Here is a 24,208-nt window from a genome sequence, read left to right on the forward strand (position 1 = left end):
CAAATAAAATATATTAATAAAATCTTCTTTCTTCTTTTCTTCGTCTTTGGCAAAATAATTTAATGTTCATAATATCAATAATAATAATATTGTTATACGTACTCAATAATATAATGATATGTAAATTCATGTTATGGTAAGCCGTGACCAATATTCACATAAAATATATATATAATTATATTTCCTTATATCTACTTGAAGCATCTCAGGTCTGATGTCATCTGATGTCATCTGGTCTTCATCTTGATGTCTTCTTCTTGGGTCTTTTAAAACAATCTTTATTATAATTCTTTTGAAATAGATGATAGCATGTAGATATTGTAGATACCATGTGTCATGTGTCAATTAAAGTCCATAAATCCAAATGTTGATAAGAAAACAAAGTTCATAGATGAAATGTAGCTTTAATATCTGTGCAGTGTCACCTTTAGAGACCTGGACTTACATTGGCTCGCCTTGAAAATCATCTGGAATCTCCATATCATCCGTAGTGGTCTGTATGCATTCCGGCATACACAGAGACTAGTGGTGGACACCGCGTCACACTCCGGATACAATAAGCTCTCAGCCTATTCCAATAGCAGGGCACTGTCACCCCAGTAACTGAAGAAGGTCGCATGAGACCGAAACGTTTTGTTGGTTCTACATAATAAATACTCAAGCTACTAGCATTAAGTTGAGTGCCGGGTTTATTTACATATATGGTCTTAAGGTGTGGGAACCTACCCGTGCACCTCCATAGCAGTGCTCACGTCTTTGTCCACCACATTATACCCAATAATACCTTATTAATATTTCTTCTTTATTAAAATGTGTGAAAAAGAGATATTGATGAAATGTGATGATGTAATCAAGATCAAAAACACATTTCCCCCTTAATACCAAAAATTATTATTTTATGAAAAAAAATAATTTGTAAAAACCAAAATTAAAAAATAATCAATTTTATAACTGTCATATCAGTTTGTGCCATATATTTGTTTGAAGATGTGTACCCATCTATGTAACCATTAAAAAAAACACTGAATATGAAAAAAATTATCATTTGTAAAAATGTTCTAAATGTAGATTTTCTTGATAAACCATATTGATGTGTGATTGCACTTATTCATTATTAACTAAATCAAGAAATAATCATTACTAAAGAAATATTATGTATGTTGAGTAAATAATATTTAAATATATCTTAATATTCTAATAATCTAACTGAATCTTATTTTCTCTTAAACACAAAGTTGTTGTTTTTTTTTTCAACATACCATAAATCAAGAGACTGAAAGAGGCCTGTTTCATACCGTACATTCCACACTCCATTTTCCACGTTAATCACTCTTACTTTTAAGTGCACTCTTACATTAGCTTCACTCTTAGCAGCTGCTCATACACTCATCTGTCATCTGTCACTCAGACTGTGCCACACATAGAAGTTCACAATACATATTTCACATACAAAGAATAAGAAAACAAGTATATTAACCCAAAATATTGTATCCTAATTATCAATCAATGCGCATTGTATACTATTAAATTTAGTATTCTAATATGTATTTGAATATTCCCCAAATATTATCTAACACTATCTACAATTACACTATGTTGTAACCTATAGAAAAATGTTCTAACCTATATCTGGTGCAAGGCCTGCAACTGAATCCGCTAGGAGGTTTCTTCTTACAGCTCTAAATTAAAACAAAAGTGTGACATGTCATGCCATGCAGTGGGGGAAAAAAAAACAAGTTTTAGATTATGTTAGAGAACAAAAATTACAATACACAAATTTTAAATTGTTAGTTATATATTATTTATTTTTTAAGTGTTAAATATATAAAATCATGCAGTAATTATAACTTCCTGTGAATAAAGACATAAATTCTTGAAAGAGGTTTTTGTTCAATTCCTGCTTTGAAATGAAAGCTCTAAGGAAAAATAAAAGATAAAGTTAATTTCATATTTATTCAGAAACAAAATTATTTAAATATGTTATACATATGTATATATTTAATAAATGTAATTAATGTAATTCTAAGTATTATTACTGGAGTAAATTTTAATTATTTCACTATGCATATAAAAATACAGTTAATATAATCTCTACTTATACAAATATGCTACAGTATTTACTGTATACTATATTAATATATATATATATATATATAACTATAACTGCAGAAATATATTGTATAAAATAATTACATATTAATAAATAATACATTGTATAACTCATTTACACATGATATAATTACATTTTTAGCCAATTCCTAAACCAAAATTTACCTCTCTGTCGATAATTTGTTGGAAAACTTTATTTAATAAGGTCATCTTTAACCCTATGGACTCCTTGAAGAGCTGTGATAATGGAGTGTTCAGTTCACCCCCTATACTCACCTGCTTCCGTTTGTCAATTTCCGCCATCTTTACAGAGAGATCTGAACCTTCAGCTTTTAACCCTTTCAGAGGAACTTCTTTAATGGACTCATAGGGTTTGTAGCAAATATGTAATTTTCTTCGTACTTCATAGATTTGATTTTGGATCAGTTTTGGAGATTTTGATTTTGGCTTCTGATAAGATATAATTTTGCCTGGTTTCAAAAACTTAGTATGATTTGTTTTCCTTTCAAGATTCTCATGTTTTCTAGAAAAATCAAGGGATTGCGCACATTCAAATAAAGAATCTTTTTGTGAAGCAATAACACGAGATACAGGATTTAGGAATCTAAATTTGTTTACAAAACAATTTATCATTGATTGTTTATTGGAATTAGTACTGACCATTTTGTACACCCTTTCAAAAATGGACATGAAGGTAAAAGTACATTCTTTCCGGCCAATCTTCAATTTTAGAAGAATATCAAGATCTGGATAATTTTCTTTTAATCCACAAAATATAAAAAATTTTAATCTTTCTACATCAGTCATTTCTTCATGGAACTCATCATCCTGCATTTTTAATGAGAATTTTCTGGAAAAAATTACTGGAAGCCAAATTTTAAACAATTGAGTTTTCTCCTCATTAGTCAAATCAAACTTATCAGCAAAACTCTCAAATATCTCTGAATTTCTGCACACATGGATTTTGTCATCATATGCAGGAATGATTTTGCATAATTTTAACAAGATTTTCCTAGATTTAGTTTGGGGTTGGGCTTCTGAGTCGTCTTCTATTTTTAGTGGGCCTTCTACATCTGTTTCTTGTACATCATCTTTGTCGGTTGTCATGTCTCCTACGTGTCCTCCATCTTGTTTTTCATCATGAGACACAAAGTCAAGGTCACCTTGAGTGGCCGCCATTACAGACATGTGCGTCACCTCTTCCTCACTCTCCACATCACAGTCAATCTTGGGAACATCATTAATTTCCATTTCCTTAGAAATTCTTTCTACACAGTCTTTTTGGGACTTATCCGTAACAAACTTGTTAAATACATTAACCATATGTAATATATTTTTCAGTTGCTCTTTTTCTTTTTTCCTAGACATTGGCTTAGAATCTATCTTTAGATTTGCTATCTTGCATTCTGCAAATAAAGAAAGCCAAAATATTTCTAAGCTAGATTTATACAAACTTACAAATTCTATCTGACTTGATTTAGCATATGAATTAATCAAATCCATGTTTCTTAACTTGAGTTCCTTTGAAATATCTCAGCTTGTCTTTACAACGCTGGACTCTGAACTTCAGCACGGCTATTTTCAACACGTCTGTCTTCAGCACTTCCAATGCTAGTGCTTGTCAATCCATCAAACACCTGTTAAAGTCTCCGTAATTCGTAGGCTCTTGTATGAGATCTTTGTGACTTGAAGTTTTGAAGTGAAATTTCTGAATACTTGCACAATATCTATCTAGCGAACTCTTCTGTCTTCCCCTCGTGTGCAAGAATGAAGGAAATTCACACAAAAATAGCACAAAAAATCAAAACTGGCTGGCTTGGCCAATGTTAAATATGCTTATTTTCGAACATTTATTTAATCAAGACTATTCACCAGGTGCATTACTCTTAAAGAAAAATGTCATGATATTCTCATAAAAAAGGTAGTGGTTTATTGAATTGCCCACAGAATAACCACATTGCAGTGAAACATAAAACAGATTGTCCATGTGTAGATATCAGCACTTAATACTCATCTTTCCCAAAGTTTGGATGGTAAAAGCCGTCTGTCTGTGTGAAATTTGAAGGTCATGATGGCTACCAGCTAACAGCTGTTGCTTCCTTCTTGTGTGACTTGTTAGATTTCCATGGAGAATGATGGTAAAGGCAGGAGGTGACCGTCCCACGTGACAAAAGACCCCCACCCTCCTAAGAGCTGTGTTTATATATGTGTCCTCAGATCACGTGTTGCCCTTTATATGGAGTTGACTTATACTCTGAGATACATACACAAAAATAGCTCTTTGTAATGTCAGCAAGAAGCAATGTGCTCGGTACTGAATTGAAATTAAGAATCATTCAATTAATTAATATTTAACAGTCACTTATATTGAGATTTATCTCTACCACTGGTATTGTCATATGACAGAAGTTTTAGGTGGACCTATTGAGTCTACTGTAATACCAGGATGATTTTCTACGCCGATGTTTATGGGATATGTACATTTCACTATTATTTACAATCATGTATTTATTTATTTTTGTTTTGTTTTATGTTTGTTTTGTTCACAGCGATCACATGACAAAGGCTCTGGTTGAGCCGAAACGTTGTAAAAAGATCGCATGAGTTGTTTATTCTGTTCCGCTCCCAGATTTTGTTGAATAAATTCACACCAAATTTTGCTTCAAAAAAGAGTGTGCGGTGAAACATTTATTTTACTATAGTTTGAAACCTTTGGTCTATTATACCAGCACCTTGTTCTTCAAGGCTGAGTGCACACCATATTCTTTCCTTATACTTCCAGGCAGTCAAGGCATTTGTGGACTTCCTGGAACAGTGTGTTCACATGAGTGAACCCCTCTCCATCCTATCCACAATCGCCTTCATCCCAGCCTAGAAGAACGAGCTTAAGTGAATAAACTCAGGCATAACTGCCCTCTCCCTGGCCCTCTGCCGCTGCCCAGCAGACCCAAGTAAAGTAGTAGCAAAGGGGAAAACCAGAAGGACCAGCTTCCTGTTCCCCAGCCTGTGAAGCCTGCCTGGCTGCTGCATCTCTGGTGGATGATTGGGATGGTGCTGTTTCATTGGCTGGTGGGTGAGGGGCCACTCCAACCCCAGGAAGATTCAGGTTCTACAGTGCTGCTCCAGGTTCTGTGTGGTAATTAAATAAAAAAAGATTATTACCAAAAATAAAAAAATTAAATAATAGTGAACGACAACACAAAAGATACTCACGTTCGCTGAGCAACCGCTGGCTTCAGAAAAGAAAGTTCGTTATGATACTTGTATTTTCTGTTTTTTCGAACTGCACAGCTTTGAACCCGAATCTCCTCTCTCATGTCCTTATTGAAGCGATGCTTCATCGAACGTCAACAAACATTTACTCTCTTCTCTGTGAAGGGGGAAGAAAAATAAAATTGTTAAAAGACAGCAAAATTTACAGAAAAACAGAGGTGGCCAAAATAGCAATACTTACCAAAATACTTTCTGACTTTTGGCGTTGCATGGTCCCAATCATCCATCAGCGATCTGGCCACTTCTTCCCAGAGTCGTCGGATCAAGACTAAGTTGGAATGATTCATGAGGCTGCGGTGCATCAGGAGGAGAAGGGAGAATGCGCGCCTGCAAGAGGAGCGCGCCGGAGAGGGTAAGTATGCCGGGGGGCGGAGCGGCAGGCGGGGTGGCAGGAGCGGCGATGCAGAGCGGCACTGTGACAGTACCTCTCCCCTTACTCCCTCTCTTTCTAAGACCAGAAAGGAATCTGGCTAGTATACGAGGGGCCAGTATGTTTTCACGGTTCCCAAGACCTCTCCTCGGGACCAAAACCCTTCCAATTGACCAAAAAGAGAGTTTTACCTCTAGACTTCTTCATGGCAAGAATATCTTTAACCTCAAAGACATCCGGGTCAGAAACTGGTAAAGGAGTTTGAGCAGGAGAAGCATGGAACTGATTGAAAACAACAGGTTTGAGAAGAGAAACGTGAAAAGAGTTAGGTATGCGCAGTGAAGCGGGCAACTTCAACTTGTAAGAAACATCGTTGATACGAGCCAAAACCTCGAAGGGACCTATGTACCGTGGACCCAATTTATACGAGGGAATCTTAAGACGAACGAACCTGGAAGACAACCAGACCTTATCTCCTAGCCGATATTGCGGAGGATCCAGGCGTCTCTTATTGGCATGTCTCTTAATCCGGGCTTGTGCCTGTTCAAGAGCGATTTTGGTCTCCTGCCAGACCCTGGAGAACTCCTCAGACAGAAGATCGGCCTCTGGCACACCCGAGACAGGAAGCACCGGCAGAGGAACTCCAGGATGTTGCTCATAGACGATGAAGAAGGGAGATTTAGAAGAAGAGTCATTGACATGGTTATTGTATGTAAATTCGGCCCTCGGAAGCAAATCAGCCCAGTTATTATGATGACTGTTGGAAAAATTATGGAGATAGCTCATTAGAATTTGGTTAGTGCGCTCAGCTTGTCCGTTGGACTGTGGATGGTAAGCGGAAGAGAAATCCAAAGCAACATTCATCAGCTTGCATAGAGCGCACCAGAATCGAGAGGTGAACTGGACTCCTCTATCAGAGACTATGTGTAGAGGAAAACCGTGAATCCGGAAGATGTGAGTTATGAAGATTCTTGCCAACTCTGGAGCGGAAGGTAAACCAGGCAAAGGGACAAAATGAGCCATCTTGGAAAATCGATCCACGACTACGAAAATGACCGAATGTCCGGAAGAGCGAGGAAGATCAGTAATAAAATCCATGGCAATGTGTTGCCAGGGAGCCGAAGGAACTGGAAGTGGATGCAGGAGGCTGGAGGGTGGATGTCTAGGAACCTTGTTCATTGCACAAGAAGGACATGAGGCGACAAAACTTCGGACGTCCTGCAAAAGAGACGGCCACCAATAAAAGCGTGAGATTAGAGCAAGTGTCTTCTTGCACCCAATATGTCCTGCTAACTTGGAGGCATGACTCCAACGTATAACTCGAGTCCTCTTGTTTGCCTGGACGAAGGTCTTACCTGGAGGTAAGGAAGATATGCTGATTGGAGCTACTGGAATGATCTTGCTGGGATTCATGATATGTGAAGTTTCTTCTTCTACATCGGATGCAAGAAAGGATCTGGACAAGGCATCAGCTTTGAGGTTTTTGTTGCCAGAACGGAAATGTAATTAAAAGTCAAAGCGGGCGAAGAATAACGACCACCTGGCCTGTCGGGGATTTAGTCTTTGCGCAGAACGGATGTATTCCAGATTCTTGTGGTCGGTATAGATCTTAAAAGGGTGAACTGCTCCCTCCAGCAAATACCGCCACTCCACCAGTGCCAACTTGATGGCCAATAGTTCTTTGTCGCCTATGGCGTAATTCCTCTCCGAGACTAAGAAGATTTTGGAGAAGAAACCACAAGTAGCCAGTTGACCGGAAGATGATCTCTGAGAAAGAACCGCGCCAGCAACTATGGCAGAAGCATCTACCTCAAGGAGGAAAGGCTTGTTGATCTCAGGACGATGAAGTACAGGAGCGGAAGCAAAGGCTTGCTTAAGAGACCGAAATGCTTCTTCTGCTTCTAAAGACCAGATGTGGGGATTGGATCCTTTGCGAGTCAAGGCAGAAATTGAGGAAGCGAGAGTAGAGAAATGTGGAATAAACTGGCGGTAGTAATTTGCGAACCCGAGAAAGCGTTGAATCGCCTTTACCCCTTGAGGACGTGGCCAGTTAAGAACAGCAGACACTTTATCCGGATCCATTCGTAAGCCAGAATCTGAGATGACATAGCCAAGGAACGGTAACGAGGATTGTTCAAACACACACTTCTCGAGTTTGGCATAGAGACGATTCTGTCTTAGATGAGACAGAACTTGGCGGACATCTCTCCTGTGAGAAGCAAGATCCAAAGAAAACACAAGAATGTCGTCCAAATATACCACCACACAGGAGTAGAGTAGATCTCGGAAGACATCATTCACGAACTCCTGGAACACAGCAGGAGCATTACACAGGCCGAAAGGCATTACAAGATATTCATAGTGGCCGTCTCGGGTGTTAAAGGTGGTTTTCCACTCGTCACCAGAACGAATACGGATTAGGTTGTAAGCTCCGCGAAGATCCAACTTTGTGAAGATTCGTGCTCCCCTTAGGCGATCGAACAGCTCTGGAATAAGAGGTAGAGGATACTTGTTTTTAATCGTGAGATTGTTGAGGCCTCGGTAGTCTATACATGGACGTAGGGATCCATCCTTCTTCTTTACGAAGAAAAAAACAGCACCAGCAGGAGAGGAGGACTTGTGAATAAAGCCTTTAGCCAAATTCTCCTGGACATATTCAGTCATGGCCTGGGTCTCGGTTGGAGACAACGGATAGATACGACCCCGGGGTGGAGTAGAACCAGGAACAAGATCGATTGGACAGTCGTACGGCCGATGTGGAGGCAGGATCTCTGCTTCTTTCTTGTTGAAGATGTCCAAGAATGACAAGTAAGAGGCAGGTAAATTGGCAGGTGCAGAACTTGGTTGGAGTGGTTTTCGTGGCTGAAAAGGAAGCAGACAGTTACTTTGACAGAAGAGTCCCCAGCGCAGGATCTCACCTGACCGCCAGTGAAGACAAGGCTCGTGAGTCCTCAACCAAGGGAGACCAAGCAAAATAGTATGGGACAAGGAGGGCAGCACATAGAAGACGATCTTCTCCCGATGCAGGATTCCAATTTGGAGTTCCAACTCCTCTGTAACCAAGGTGACGGACTCCCGCAGAGGTTGACCATCGACCGACACAATCTGTCGAGGAGTCTCCAGGGATCTGACCGGAATCTGCAATCTCCTGACTGCCTCGAGTTGGATGAAATTCCCGGCCGCCCCGGAATCTATGTAAGCAAAATCAGAAAAACGCATATTACCCAAATGCAATAGTACTGAAAGAGTGAGGGGTTGAGAGGATTCAGGGATACCTAGGGAGACCTCTCTAACCTGTCCTAGGTTGAGGCATTTCCCGGCCTTAAAGGACAGGAACGCAAAAGATGAGCCGCACTGCCACAATAGAAACAGAGACCTTGAGCCAGTCTCTCCTTCCGGCGCTGTTCCGCCAGTTTGAGACGATCCACCTGCATGGGCTCTGGGACAGAAACAGCAGAAATTGTAACAGGAGACTGACGGGAAGGACACAAAGCAGCCGAAGGAAGACGAGGAACTCTTTTTTTCCCTAGCGGATTCTCGGGAACGCTCTTGGAAGCGTAAATCTATGCGGTTTGCCAGGGATATTAGATCTTCCAAGGTAGCCGGAGTATCCCGACCCGCCAATTCGTCCTTAATTCGAGACGAAAGACCTCGCCAAAAGGCTCCCACCAATGCCTCGTTGTTCCATCCTAACTCAGAAGATAGAGTGCGAAAACGAATGGCGTATTGGCCCACAGACAAAGAACCCTGATGAAGGTTAAACAGAGACTTGGTGGTAGAGGCCAAACGACCCGGTTCGTCGAATACTTTACGAAAAGTATCTAAAAAGATGGATAGTTGAGAGACAAGCGGGTCATCTCGCTCCCAAAGAGGGTTTACCTAGGCTAAGGCCTCTCCCTCTAAGTGGGAAATTACAAAGGCCACCTTCGCTCGATCAGTAGGGTACTGCATAGGGAGCAACTCAAAATGGAGTTGGCATTGGTTCAGAAACCCCCTACAAAGTTTTGGATCCCCACTGTAACGAGGTGGTTTAGCCAGGCAAGGTGGTGGGTGAGGGACACACATCAGGAAAATATTCGCTTTTTGGTGTTGCATAATTTGCATGATGTTGTGGTGTTGGGTTTGCCATGGTTACAGGTTCATAATCCAGTACTGGATTGAAAATCAATGTCTGTGTCTAGTTGGGGTTGTCAAGGGATACATGGTGATGTTCCTTTGATGTCAATTTCTTCTTCCACTCCTTCTGAAGTCCCTGAGTTTTTGTCGGATTACCAGGATGTATTTGATGAGCCCAAGTCCAGTGCCCTACCTCCTCATAGGGACTGTGATTGCGCTATTAATTTGATTCCTGGTAGTAAGTTCCCTAAGGGCCGACTGTTCAATTTATCTGTGCCAGAACATGCCGCTATGCGGAGTTATGTAAAGGAGTCCTTGGAGAAAGGGCATATTTGCCCGTCTTCGTCGCCGTTGGGAGCAGGGTTCTTTTTTGTGGCCAAGAAGGATGGCTCTCTGAGACCCTGTATAGATTACCGCCTTCTCAATAAAATCACGGTCAAATTTCAGTACCCTTTGCCTTTGTTGTCTGATTTGTTTGCTCGGATTAAGGGGGCTAGTTGGTTTACCAAGATTGACCTTCGAGGGGCGTATAATCTTGTACGTATTAAACGGGGTGATGAATGGAAAACAGCATTTAATACGCCCGAGGGCCATTTTGAGTACCTGGTGATGCCATTCGGGCTTTCTAATGCTCCATTTGTGTTTCAGTCCTTTATGCACGACATCTTCCGGAAGTATCTGGATAGGTTCATGATCGTATATTTGGATGATATTTTGGTCTTTTCTGATGATTGGGAGTCTCATGTAAAGCAGGTCAGGATGGTGTTCAAGGTCCTTCGTGCTAATGCGTTGTTTGTGAAGGGCTCTAAATGCCTCTTTGGAGTTCAGAAGGTTTCCTTTTTGGGCTTCATTTTTTCCCCTTCTACTATCGAGATGGATCCTGTTAAAGTTCAGGCCATTTATGATTGGACTCAACCTACATCTGTGAAGAGTCTTCAGAAGTTCCTGGGCTTTGCTAATTTTTACCGTCGCTTCATCGCTAATTTTTCTAGTGTGGTTAAGCCTTTGACTGATTTGACGAAGAAAGGCGCTGATGTGGTGAATTGGTCCCCTGCGGCCGTTGAGGCCTTTCAGGATCTTAAATGTCGTTTTACTTCGGCCCCTGTGTTGCATCAGCCAGATGTTTTGCTCCCTTTTCAGGTCGAGGTTGATGCTTCTGAGATTGGGGCAGGGGCTGTTTTGTCTCAGAGAAGTTCTGATGGCTCCTTGATGAAGTCGTGTGCTTTCTTTTCTAGAAAGTTTTCGCCTGCCGAGCGTAATTATGATGTCGGCAATCGGGAGTTGTTGGCTATGAAGTGGGCATTTGAGGAGTGGCGACATTGGCTTGAGGGAGCCAAATATCGCGTGGTGGTCCTGACTGATCACAAGAATCTGACTTACCTCGAGTCCGCCAAGCGGTTGACCCCTAGACAGGCTCGATGGTCACTGTTTTTCTCCCGTTTCGATTTTGTGGTCTCGTACCTTCCGGGATCTAAGAATGTGAAGGCTGATGCCCTTTCTAGGAGTTTTTTGCCTGATTCTCCGGGAGTCCCTGAGCCGGCTGGTATTCTTAAAGAGGGGGTGATTCTGTCTGCCATCTCCCCTGATTTGCGGCGGGTGCTGCAGGAGTTTCAGGCTGATAGACCTGACCGCTGCCCAGTGGAGAAACTGTTTGTCCCTGATAGATGGACTAGTAGGGTTATTTCTGAGGTTCATTGTTCAGTGTTGGCTGGTCATCCTGGGATTTTTGGTACCAGAGATTTGGTTGCCAGGTCCTTTTGGTGGCCTTCCTTGTCACGGGATGTGCGTTCTTTTGTGCAGTCCTGTGGGACTTGTGCTCGGGCCAAACCTTGCTGTTCTCGTGCCAGTGGGTTGCTTTTGCCTTTGCCTGTCCCGAAGAGGCCCTGGACACATATTTCCATGGATTTTATTTCTGATCTTCCTGTCTCTCAAAGGATGTCTGTCATCTGGGTGGTTTGTGATTGGTTTTCTAAGATGGTCCATTTGGTACCCTTGCCTAAATTGCCTTCCTCCTCTGATTTGGTTCCATTGTTTTTTCAGCATGTGGTTCGTTTGCATGGCATTCCGGAGAACATTGTGTCAGACAGAGGTTCCCAATTTGTTTCTAGGTTTTGGCGGTCCTTTTGTGCTAAGATGGGCATTGATTTGTCTTTTTCTTCAGCGTTCCATCCTCAGACAAATGGCCAAACCGAACGAACCAATCAGACCTTGGAAACCTATCTGAGATGCTTTGTTTCTGCTGATCAGGATGATTGGGTGACCTTCTTGCCATTGGCCGAGTTCGCCCTTAATAATTGGGCTAGTTCTGCTACTTTGGTTTCGCCTTTTTTTTTGTAATTATGGTTTTCATCCTCGTTTTTCTTCAGGGCAGGTTGAGCCTTCTGACTGTCGTGGTGTGGATTCTGTGGTGGACAGGTTGCAACAAATTTGGACTCACATGGTGGACAATTTGACGTTGTCTCAGGAGTAGGCGCAACGTTTTGCTAACCGCCGTCGCTGTGTTGGTCCCCGACTTCGTGTTGGGGATTTGGTTTGGTTGTCTTCTCGTTATGTTCCTATGAAGGTTTCTTCTCCTAAGTTCAAGCCTCGTTTCATTGGTCCTTATAAGATTTCTGAAATTATCAATCCTGTGTCGTTTCGTTTGGCCCTTCCAGTTTCTTTTTCCATCCATAATGTGTTCCATAGGTCGTTGTTGCGGAGATATGTGGCGCCTATGGTTCCTTCCGTTGATCCTCCTGCTCCGGTGTTGGTTGAGGGGGAGTTGGAGTATGTGGTGGAGAAGATTTTAGATTCTCGTATTTCGAGACGGAAGCTTCAGTACCTGGTTAAATGGAAGGGCTATGGTCAGGAGGATAATTCCTGGGTTATTGCCTCCGATGTCCATGCTGCCGATTTGGTTTGTGCCTTTCATTTGGCTCATCCTGATCGGCCTGGGGGCTCTGGTGAGGGTTCGGTGTCCCCTCCTCAAGGGGGGGTACTGTTGTGAATTCCATTCTCGGGCTCCCTCCTGTGGTCGTGAATGTTACTTTGGTGAGTTCTGTCCTTGGACACCCTCTGGTGGCTTTGAGTGGAACTGCTGATCTTTGAGGTTGGCTTTCTCAGCTGCCCTCGTTTATTGCTGCTGCTGGCTTCCCTATTTAACTCTGCCCAGGTCGTTAGTCCATCCCAGCTGTCAATGTTTCAGTACTGGTTCAGATCTCTCTTGAAATTCTCAGATGACCTGACTACTCCAGCAGAAGCTAAGTCCTTGCTAGTCATTTTGCTGTTCATTGGTTTTTTAATATATTTTTCAGTACATGCTATGTTTCAGTCCAGCCTGCTATTATGATATTTCCTTGCTAGCTGGAAGCTCTGGGGGTGCAGAGCTGCACCTCCACACCGTGAGTCGGTGTGGAGGTCTTTTTGCACACTCTGCGTGGTTTTTGTAGTTTTTTTATACTGACCGCATAGTTCCCTTTCCTATCCTCTGTCTTTCTAGAGAAGATTTGGCCTCCTTTGCTAAAATCTGTTTCATTCCTGTGTTTGTCACTTCCCTCTTAACTCACAGTTAATATTTGTGGGGGGCTACCTTACTTTGGGGAGTTTCTCTGAGGCAAGGTAGGCTGCTATTTCTATCTTTAGGGGTAGTTAGCTCTTAGGCTGTGAAGAGGCGTCTAGGGAGAGTTAGGTACGCTCCACGGCTATTTCTAGTGTGTGTGATAGGATTAGGGATTGCGGTCAGTAGAGTTACCACTTCCTCAGAGCTTGTCCCAGGTTTTCTGTTTTAACCATCAGGTCACTTCGGGTGCTCCTAACCACCAGGTCATAACAGGAAAGGGCGTACCTTAAATACATGGTGTGCAGGAGGACTTCCGGGTCAGGATCCTCCAAACCATAGAGAGGAGAAGCAGCGCTCCAGAATGACACAGAGGAAGTGAGCGTGCGCAGAGGGAAATGGAGTGCGCACGCGCAGCCGACGGACACCAGGAGGCTGCGGTGCATCAGGAGGAGAAGGAAGTATGCGCGCCTGCAAGAGAAGCGCGCCAGAGAGGGTAAGTATGCTGGCGAGCGGAGGGCGGAGCGGCAGGCGGGGTGGCAGGAGCGGCAAGGCCGAGCGGCGCCGTGACATACATGAAGATGTGATGGGAAATTCTGTGAATGTTGCGTGACAACCAAGCTGCTGTATTGCATAGTAGATTATGTCTGTTTTTTGTTTTTTGTATTCAGTTATATTAGTATATTTTCTTTTTTTATTATTCATTATTTTATTATTATAGTCATTGTCACATATTGCAATTATGCTATGCTGATCTATGATTGTTCCGCAATTTCACTGTATATATTTGCACAACTTTGTGATATGGCGGTTTATGGCTGCTTTGCAATTAATGCTTATATTTGCACAACTTTTAGGGTATAATGTCACTATAGTTCTTTTTTCTGATGGTTTAGATTTTTCGCCTCATGCTGTTGTGGCATTCTGTATTGTCTTATATACTTGGCGATCCATGTATCTGCGGGTTGTAATTATTATTGATTTTCATTTTCTCTTTAACATGGCCCTGTGGTATATGAGTCAATGCCTAATATATTTTTATTACTCATACTTACCCTGTAAAGGTGTTCACTCATTTGTACTTTATATGGCATTTTGCCCTGCACCAATATGGCTGCCATGTGGTTTTCGCGCATGCGCCGACCACTATTCTGTCCTGATCTCTTCCGCTTCTGTCCGCCTCCTGCCGATGGTCACATGGGCCCGTGTGTATCAGCGCCGGCTGGCATGCCGGGTTGCAGTTGTTGATTGGTTCTTCTGCGAACACGTTATCTATAAATGGCTTGAAACTTTTTTCAACGGCGCGGCACAACCTGCAACACTTTCTGGGTATGTTGTCTCAATTGTAAAGTATATACCTTGCTGATTAGTGTATATTTAAACATAGGAACTTTCCTGTAATAATGCAGCAATGTTTTGGTAGTGTATGATGTGTTTACTTACAGCATCTCAGGTGTTATAAACATCATGTTAAGCCTGATTACATCTGAGCAGATGTGTCACCCTGTTTTCCTGCTATGTTATGTGCATTTGATTGCCGATTTTTAGCCCCTCTTAGGCTGAGTTCACATTTGCGTTGTGCGCCGCTGCGTCGGCAACGCAACGCACAACGCAAACAAAAATGCAACAAAACGCACGCTAAAACGCTGCGTTTTGCGACGCATGCGTCCTTTTTCGCCGAAAGTTGGACCCAAAAAAAAATGCAACTTGCTGCGTTCTCTGCGCCCAACGCTTGCGGCCAAAAAAACGCATGCGTAGCAAAACGCAGCACAATGCATGTCCATGCGCCCCCATGTTAAATATAGGGGCGCATGATGCATGCGGCGACACTGCGGCGCCCGACGCTGCGGCGCCGAACGCTAATGTGAACGTAGACTAACTGCTAGAGACTGTTCTGTATTCATTAATAAATTTTGTATTACTTATGTAAATTATGAACTGTTACACTGGTTTTTTTCTTGTAGTTTAGTTACGTAGATGGCAGTGTCGGGATCAAGACAGCAGCACCAGGAACAGGACGGCAACACTGGGACCAGGATGGCCGCACCAGGACCAAGATGGCAGCACTGGGATCAAGACAGCAGCACCTAATCTACAAGTAATGGAAAAAAATCTGTACGGAGTACAGAGTGCAAAGACAGAAAGACATTTTCACATCTTCTATACTTACATATGGACGGCAGCACTGGGACCAAGACGGCAGCATTGAGACAGTAGAAGGGGAAGTGCCCCAAAATGTATTTCTTTACATAGAGATGTGTTTAGTGCATGTTTTGGGTATATCCCCCACATGTATGCCACATGGAGCAAAGCCCTCCCCCCCAGACTGCTATAAAAGAAAGCTGCCATGAGCTGGAAAAACAAGTTTCATTTAGGACTGAGGGGGTGTATCTTAGTAGACAATAGACTCGTGACCTCATCTCACACACCTGGGGCTGGACACACCTCTTTTAGCTGGTCACATAAAAGGCACAAGACACATGTGCTCTGGTTCTTTTGCTGTGCCTGCATTGCCTGGAATGATGATGGACCCACATGGCTTAAGTATACTCTGTATCCCCTTTTCTTAATAGGCCCAGTACTATTTATTAGGGTTAGCTAGCCATAAGTGGGAGGGGTGATATTGTTTGTGTGATTTGGGTGATTTAGACAGGTAATTCAGGGTGGGTTTTTACTGTGTGATATTGTTATATTATTGTATACTGTAGTGAGATTACTGTGTTAGAGTTGTATATCCGTATATTGTGTATATATATATATTTATAGTCGCCAGCTTGGGTATAAATATATATGTATGTTATAGACTGTAGACTGTGTGTGTGTAATAAATACCCTTTATTGTTACACGGCTTTGTCTCAGTCGCCGTTGTAGAATATAGTGCATAAGAATCTGATTAATAACAGGTGAGATATTAGCCGAATATTGATTATTAATAGTCAAGCCTGACATTAATAATTAATATACGGTATACAGTACATTTTGGCGAGTCAGGCCCCTACTGTTGCGTTTTTATTTATTGCGTTTCGCTCTGTAGATATCTGTGGTCACTGTCCGTGGACTGTTCGGGCCGGAGGGACGTGGACAGAATTAGCATTGATACACGGGAAGTGATGTGCTATTCTGTGCGTTTGGTGTCTTGATAGTTCAGACAAGTGACACAGCGTATCATCCTGAACGATACATGGTATAAAATCCACAACAGAAGAACCCAATCTTCTGATTTTAACGTTTTTGTGATTACTTTGCACGCTTCTTACACTGCGCACGGATACCGGGAGTTCATCACATCATTAGAGTACCATCAACATTTGGTTTTGTATAAGGAGTCCAGCTGATAGGGAGAAAAGGCGATCCGGAGAAAATAACCTTTTCCAAGCAGCACAGGGACTGAGGAACAGACACACCGAACAGGATGGCCACTGGGCGAGTGAATATGAACTTCTCCACACTGAAACACCTGGAATAGTACATTTAACCCCATACTTCCCAACACTTACAAATCCACAGACATGCTCTGGTCAGCTTTGCTGGACCAGGCATACGCACAAGATAAACTATTTATCAGCAAAAGTATATTCCACAAAACAAATAAACTCCTCCAAATGCTGGCTAAATTGGTGTACACCTTTGAGGACAGCATTTGCAGGCCAGAACATGTGGAAACACTTGCTAACACGAGAAAGGCAGAGGAAGTTTCCAAGCCGGTTAGCTTCCACTGCCATTGTTGTGTGGAAAACCTAAAGCAGGTTTGCAAACTAGAAATACAATTACAAGAAAGTGACCAGTGTACAGCCGACAGAGGCAGGGAGATCTGTATGTTGGAATCTAGACTCTCGGAGAAAGAGACCTATTATTCCAACATGGACAGAGAGCTCCTCCAACTGTACACTGAGATAAAGGAGTTTAAAAACAGAGTCGCATCCACAGATGCGCTGGTGAATAATCTTAGAGAGGATCTGGCTGCAAAGACGCAAACCATTGCGGATTTGCATCAGGTCATCTCTAATCTGTCTCGGCCTGGTATGAATAGCGTGGTGCCCGTGCCTACGAAACAGGTTTGTGTTTCGGGAATGGCACAGGAGGAGACGATGGCAGCAGAGTCCACGTCTCCTGTGGATCAAAGATCCGGAGCTTCAGAGACCAGGGGACAGGTGGAACAGGCACTACAGTTCACTCCAACACCATTGAAGAACAGACGTAGCAGCCGCTTCCAGGGCCAGGACGACAGTTGGGAATATGGAAGGGGGTGGGCAATGGATCACACCACTTTCAATCCGTCAAATTGTCTGGAAAGGCCAGAGGAATTTTATCCTAAACCTAGTATGGAAAGGATAAAATTCCTGTTATGGATCTGTAAGGAGATCCCGAAATATGATCCCAATGTGGATCCGTTTACAGCATGCGATATATTCGAGGGTCATTGCAATAATTGCTGTGGTCCCTGAATATCGCATGGAGTTGTTCAAATTGTGGTTGCCTACACACCTGGTGCAGAGGTATGAGGCAACGGGGAGAACGCAACCCAGGAATGGTTTGTTTCATGATGAGGAAGAACGTCTTTCATTACTCATGAGACTGGTAACTGGACACTGGGACGTTACTCCGGAAATCCTGACAAAGTTCAAACCCACAATACACGATGAGCCTTTGTCTCTGTGTAGTCAGTTTGAAGCAATTTACAGGAAGGTTACAAAGGATCAAGGCATCGGAATTCCACATGGTATGATCCGCATGTTTGTGGAAAAATTCCCACCCATACCTTGACACTGCAATTCGGCTGAGTGCAGCGAGGGAACTATCGCTTACTGATGCAGCGATCATTATTGAGCAGTGTAGACAAGATCTACTGCTCAATAATAAGAAGTCCGTGAAAGTAAGGGAGCATCTGCCAGTACACGTTAGATCACAAGATGAGCGTGTACACCATTCTAAAAGTAAATCAGCTGTTCACCCCACGACTCCACCATTTGAAAGGACAGGGAGAATACGTTGCTTTCAGTGCCTACAATACGGACACATGAGGAGAAATTGTCCCCAATGGATACGGAACCGGACCGACCCTGAAAAATCTGGCAATAATAATGGTTTCAAGATGAAACCCAATTATGCCAGAACAGGGGGGGGGGGACAGTCAGATAAAGGTCAGGGACATTTGCAAACGCTGGCACAGAAACATGTGGCCATTGTAAAATCCCCAGCTCAAAGTCTGTCCAAATTGCAAAGAAAGTGCAAACGTAACATTGTTAAGAGTGCATCCTTAGTAATGGAAGAGTTTAAAAGTTCCAGACAGAAGGAAGTATGTTCTGTCAGGGCCCCTAAATCAGGCATGTCATGTGTTAGATGTTATGCCTGTGCTGGCTCCGGCCATATTGCCAGGTACTGCAAATGGCCGGGTACAATGATACAATGAGGGAGAGGAAATATCATTCTGTGAAATGTTTTAAATGTGGTCACTTTGGACATACTGCAAGGAACTGTTACTGCACAAGTAATTGTGAGGGGGCATTTTCACAGACATAATGGCATTTTCTCTCAGTCTGTGCCCAGCCATGGGCAGACTCCTCAAAATAGCCGATTACAACCAGAGAGGCAGGTGAGGCCTTGATGTAAACTCAGTTTTCAAAATTTCAGTCTGGCCTCTGGTCTTTCTGATTGTTTTGTTTAATTTCTTTTACTCTTCTTCTATTTGCTAAGTTTGCTCTTTTGTCATTGTAATGTATTGTTAGACCAGTGAAGAACAGACAGGAGGCAGAAGGGTCTTATCTGAGGTTCATTGTGATCGCAATGATGGCAGGATTTGTTAGTGTGCTGGTTTTTTGCTCTTTTCTATCAGACCCCCCTGTGAAGTAAATGAGGTTTATTTACTGGTACTTGTTTTTTTTAAGCTTCAGTTTTCCATAGAATTCATAATGATAAGAGTAACACAGATCGCAGGATAATAGAGTCATATCCATGGATGCTCTGATTTGTTGCTTGAACTAATATAGGTAGGGAGGTGTGTGTTCACTTAAGCTTTGAAGTTCAGCTGTAAGGCCATGTGCACACGTTCAGGATTTTTAGCGTTTTTTTCGCTATAAAAACGTGATAAAAACGCGAAAAAAACGCTTACATATGCCTCCTATTATTTACAGTGTATTCCGCATTTTTTGTGCAAATGTTGCGATTTTTTCCGCGAAAAAAATCGCATCGCGGAAAAAAAAGCAACATGTTCAGTAAAAATGCGGAATTGCGGGGATTCCGCACACCTAGGAGTCCATTGATCTGCTTACTTCCCGCACGGGGCTGTGCACACCATGCGGGAAGTAAGCAGATTATGTGCGGTTGGTACCCAGGGTGGAGGAGAGGAGACTCTCCTCCACGCACTGGGCACCATATAATTGGTCAAAAATAAAGAATTAAAATAAAAAATAGTGATATACTCACCCTCGATGTCTTCCCGCCTCTCAGCTGCATGCTGCCACTTCGGTTCCTGTAGCTGGTGTGCGGTGAAGGACCTGCCGATGACGTCACGGTCCTGTGACCGTCCTGTGATTGGTCGAGACCGGTCATGTTACCGCGACGTCATGGAAGGTCCTGCGCGCACACACCATCTATACGGAACGGACGCCGGTGAGGATATCAGCTGTCTGCGGGTGAGTATAAGCATTTTTTTTATTTTTTGTATTATTTTTAAACATTCTATCTTTTACTATAGATGCTGCATAAGCTGCATCTATAGTAAAAAGATGGTCACACTTGTCAAATACTATGTTTGACAAGTGTGACCAACCTGTCAGTCAGTTTTCCAAGCGATGCTACAGATCGCTTGGAAAACTTTAGCATTCTGCAAGCTAATTACGCTTGCAGAATGCTAAAAAAAACGCGAAAAAAACGGAAAAAAAACGCAAAAAAAAAATGCGGATTTCTTGCAGAAAATTTCCGGTTTTCTTCAGGAAATTTCTGCAAGAAATCCGGACGTGTGCACATACCCTCAAATTGACTTTGTTTGTTTTCCTGTGCATCTTAGATTGGATAAAGGGTGTTAACAGGTGAACTAAGATAGGCGGAGTAGCATGGACAGATAACAGAAGTACACGAGGGAGTGTCATGTTATACTGTGTGCTGACCTTGAAGTTTGGACGGATAACATGGTTTTGTTTAAGACCTGATGCAGGATACAACTAGAGTCAGTGTACCTTAGTTTAACATTAGTTTTCCTAGGGTGTTAAGTAGCTGCGAGGGTTGTATGTTACTCTTTTGAATTGTGGAAAACTGGTAGGGGTGTCTGTATAGAAAACAGAAGCAATTGACTAGGATCGTACTAAAAGAAAATTGCATTCATTTTGTGGGGTTCAGGAGAGTTAAGGCATTAGCTAATTTCTGGGCAGCTCAAGAAAGGTTAACAGGGGGAGGTCACCCTGAAGTAAAAGTATAAAGAATGAGTGAGTTTGGGGGGACAGGGAAGCATCAAATAAGGATGTTTATTAACTGCACTGGGAGATCTCCCAGAGCGTATTGTTCCTTTTGTCCCATTTTAGGTATCTATGTAGAAGAGCACCTATCAGTCCAGAGAAGAAGTCTTGACCTTTGCCCAGATGCCCCTGAGAGACTCCACAACACCCCTCTTACGTTTGGTGCCGAGCTGAAACATCTCCTCTCAGATTTCAGCCATGAGCCAGAGACTGTAATAAAACCCAAAGCCACTTTGTCCTGTCATTTTCCTCCTGGTCATTATTTTATATATATTGGACTGTTTATGATCTGCAGGAGGACAAAAAGACTGGACACCCAACTGCACGGAAGTCAGGCTGAGCACCATTAACTCATCCAGTGTAGGGGGTTAAGGACATAAGAAAAATCCAGTCCTTTACCCCGAATCCAATATATATATTGTAGCGTGGCTAAAGGTTGTATAGTCGACGGGAGGTATGTATCACAGAGAAGGTTTGTCGCTGTGATGTAACCCGGAGTGTTTTCTTTAATGCACATAAAGCAATGAGGAATTGTTTGGTATATTTGGGTCCGGGTTATGGGTAGCTATGAGAGATGGGAGGGTCTGGCTACCCATATACCTCACCCCTGGGTAAGGGGCATAACCATGCCTATCTATGTTTGTTTCAGGACCTGTGGTGATGTCAGAACCACATGTCTAATCATGTGACAGGTGCCTGGGTGTGAGTTCAGGCTACATAATGGAGGTGTGTTTGGCACATGCTGGTGAGGGTTTGGGAATCTGTGAGCGTGGACAGAGATCCCTGTGTCCAGGCGGGACACTACAGACAGGAGTCTGTGTGTGTGGAGGAGAAAGCCTCCACAGTGTGTTAAGGCTCCAGGACTGGGCCTGAGTGCTGGACATTGCACAGCTTGTGTGCCGTCAGGCCTGAGAAGAGCAGAGCTCTTCTATGGACTTTGATGCTATGTCGGCCTGATATACGGACTGTTTTCCTTTTTGTTGCTGCCTTGCTGGTTTATGGAGCAAACAAACCCACATGGACATTAAAGAGAATGTGCCTCCTGTTTCCTCCAACGCACCTGAGCGAGTGAACCCCTACAATTGGTGTTTCGGATGCGGGGAAAGATCCAGGAGCACATGTTGCAGCGCTGGCTGGTCTGAGCCAGAAGAGTGGACGGTCTTGAAAACCGTGAGTAAATACTGACCGGGGTCAGTGAGAATTGTTATTGCTGGGATACCTTCGAGGAGAAGAGGGTCCCAGGAACCTGTGCGGCAATGACGGGTAACGGTCTTGAAAACCGGGTGTAAATACTGACCGGGGTCAGTGAGAAAACTGTTGTGTCTGGGCACCTCTGAGGCCATGATCGTATAGTGGACCCGTGAAGTTGCCAACGGGTAACGGTCTGAAAACCGTGTATTGTACTGACCGGGGTCAGTGAAAAACTATGTTTGGGCTGTGTGTAAAGCCGGGTGCGTAACAGACCGGAGTCTGTGGTGTTCTGACCGGGGTCAGTGAGAGACTGAGTTTTTTTTTCCTGAGAGTCAGCTTGCTGTGGCTCGGTGGGGTCACGAAGGTGACAAGCGGCTTGCTGTAGATCGGCAGGTCCGCGAAGGTGACAAGCGGCTTGCTGTGGATTGGCGGGTCCACGAAGTCTGCGGTTGAGCTGTGCAGCGCGGTTGCAGCAAAGAGAGAAAAGAGGAAAAAAAAAAGGACATTGCTGGTTTAGAGTGTGCAGACTCTTAAAGGGCCAGAGTCACATTGGTGTGCTGGGCGAACTGGGGCCTGGGAGTGCTGTGGGAAGTCCACAGGGTGTACCCCAGAGTGGGGTGGTGTCCCTAAAAGGGGGTGGAGTCCCAAAAAAGGAGCAGTGCCCAAATAATTATGGTTGGCCAAAAAGGGGCTGCGTCTCAAAAGGGGGTGGAGTCCCTAAAAGGGGTGGTGGCCCTAAAGGAGAAAATGGTCCACAAGGGGGCGGTAGCCCACAAGGGGGTGGTGACCCAAAAAGGGGTGGAGCTTTCAAAAGGGGAACAACAATGTTTGTGTTTTGTGTATTCCGAGTGTGGCATAGACTTCCCATTTGATGGCAGCCCACAGGTGTGTACTGTTATGTTACACCGTGAAGGAGTATCTGGACTGCTGGACTCAAAGAGTCAGGTGACTCTGACGGGAACTCCTCTCGTTCTCTGTCTAACTGAGAAAAAGGTCAATGTTCGCTGCATTCATGGGGTCACTGTTGACTATACTGTGGACAGAGTGATCATTGATATGTCCAAAAATGTAAAGTGCCAAGATGGCGGTATAACACCAGACTTGTTCTACCCATTTGAGAGGGACCGGGACTTTGTGATCTTTGAAGACATATGGGAAGTTGACGCAGTGTGGGTTTGTTCAGAGGAGAGACGGAATGGTCATATTGAAGCCCCACTACAGCAGCAGGTTGTGGGGATTCCTGTTAATGGGATGTGTAAAGAGAAAGCAGCGTCACCTAATGTCAATAGTCCAGAGTTACGGGTGACTGGAAGAAAGTGTGGGTCTGACACCTGTTTAAGTGGGGACTTGCTGTTCCAGGATGACAGGGTGAGAGGGGGTGACTCCTATCCCGACTGTGACTCGAGCGCAAAGGGAAAAGAGTGCAGTAAGGAGGAGCCGAGTAAAAATCACAGATCTTCATCTCGTCGCGGGGGCCGCTTAAAGGCGGGACAAGTTACACCCTCTGAGAAGAGAGATGATGAGGAAGAGACAGGGTCAGGTGCAGATAACGTTATTGTCCTTGATAAGGAGGTCACTTTGTTGAGGGAGGATCTAAAGTGATCCTTCACGGTTAACCCAGTGATTTCCAAATTAATATACAAGGTGTTGCCGGCAACTGAAAATGACCAGACGGAGACGTGTGTCTCTGTTTGGGGGGGATCAAGCTGATCTCTCTAGCCCCCGTTTAATGAGTATGAGTTTTCATAGTCATAGAAATTATACTTCAACCAATCAGCATAAGAACACGCTCACAGTTCTTAACCTATAAGAATGCAGGAAAAACTTAACCCATGAGGATACAGGAAAAATAGAAACTACAGATATGGTCATGTCTTTTTGGCATAGTATGTGTTTTTCTAACAGATGCCTCAGCCTTGTATAGTGATACACCCCTGAATCTCTTCCCTGGCTCGAGTCCGAAGACTCAAGGTCTTTATACCAATTATGAACCATAGCCTAGTTGCATACCAGGCTTGTGAACAACAAGATAAAGTTACTTCATGGCAGCTGTAACCTTTTACCTAATTAAATAACAGAATTTATCTTAAAGCAACAAGAAAATGGAGTCAAAAACACAAAATGGAGAACCTTTCATAATTTGTTCCTTCACATTCCCCCCT

This window comes from Ranitomeya variabilis, chromosome 3 (assembly GCF_051348905.1).
Source record: "Ranitomeya variabilis isolate aRanVar5 chromosome 3, aRanVar5.hap1, whole genome shotgun sequence".
Classification (NCBI taxonomy): Eukaryota; Metazoa; Chordata; class Amphibia; order Anura; family Dendrobatidae; genus Ranitomeya; species Ranitomeya variabilis.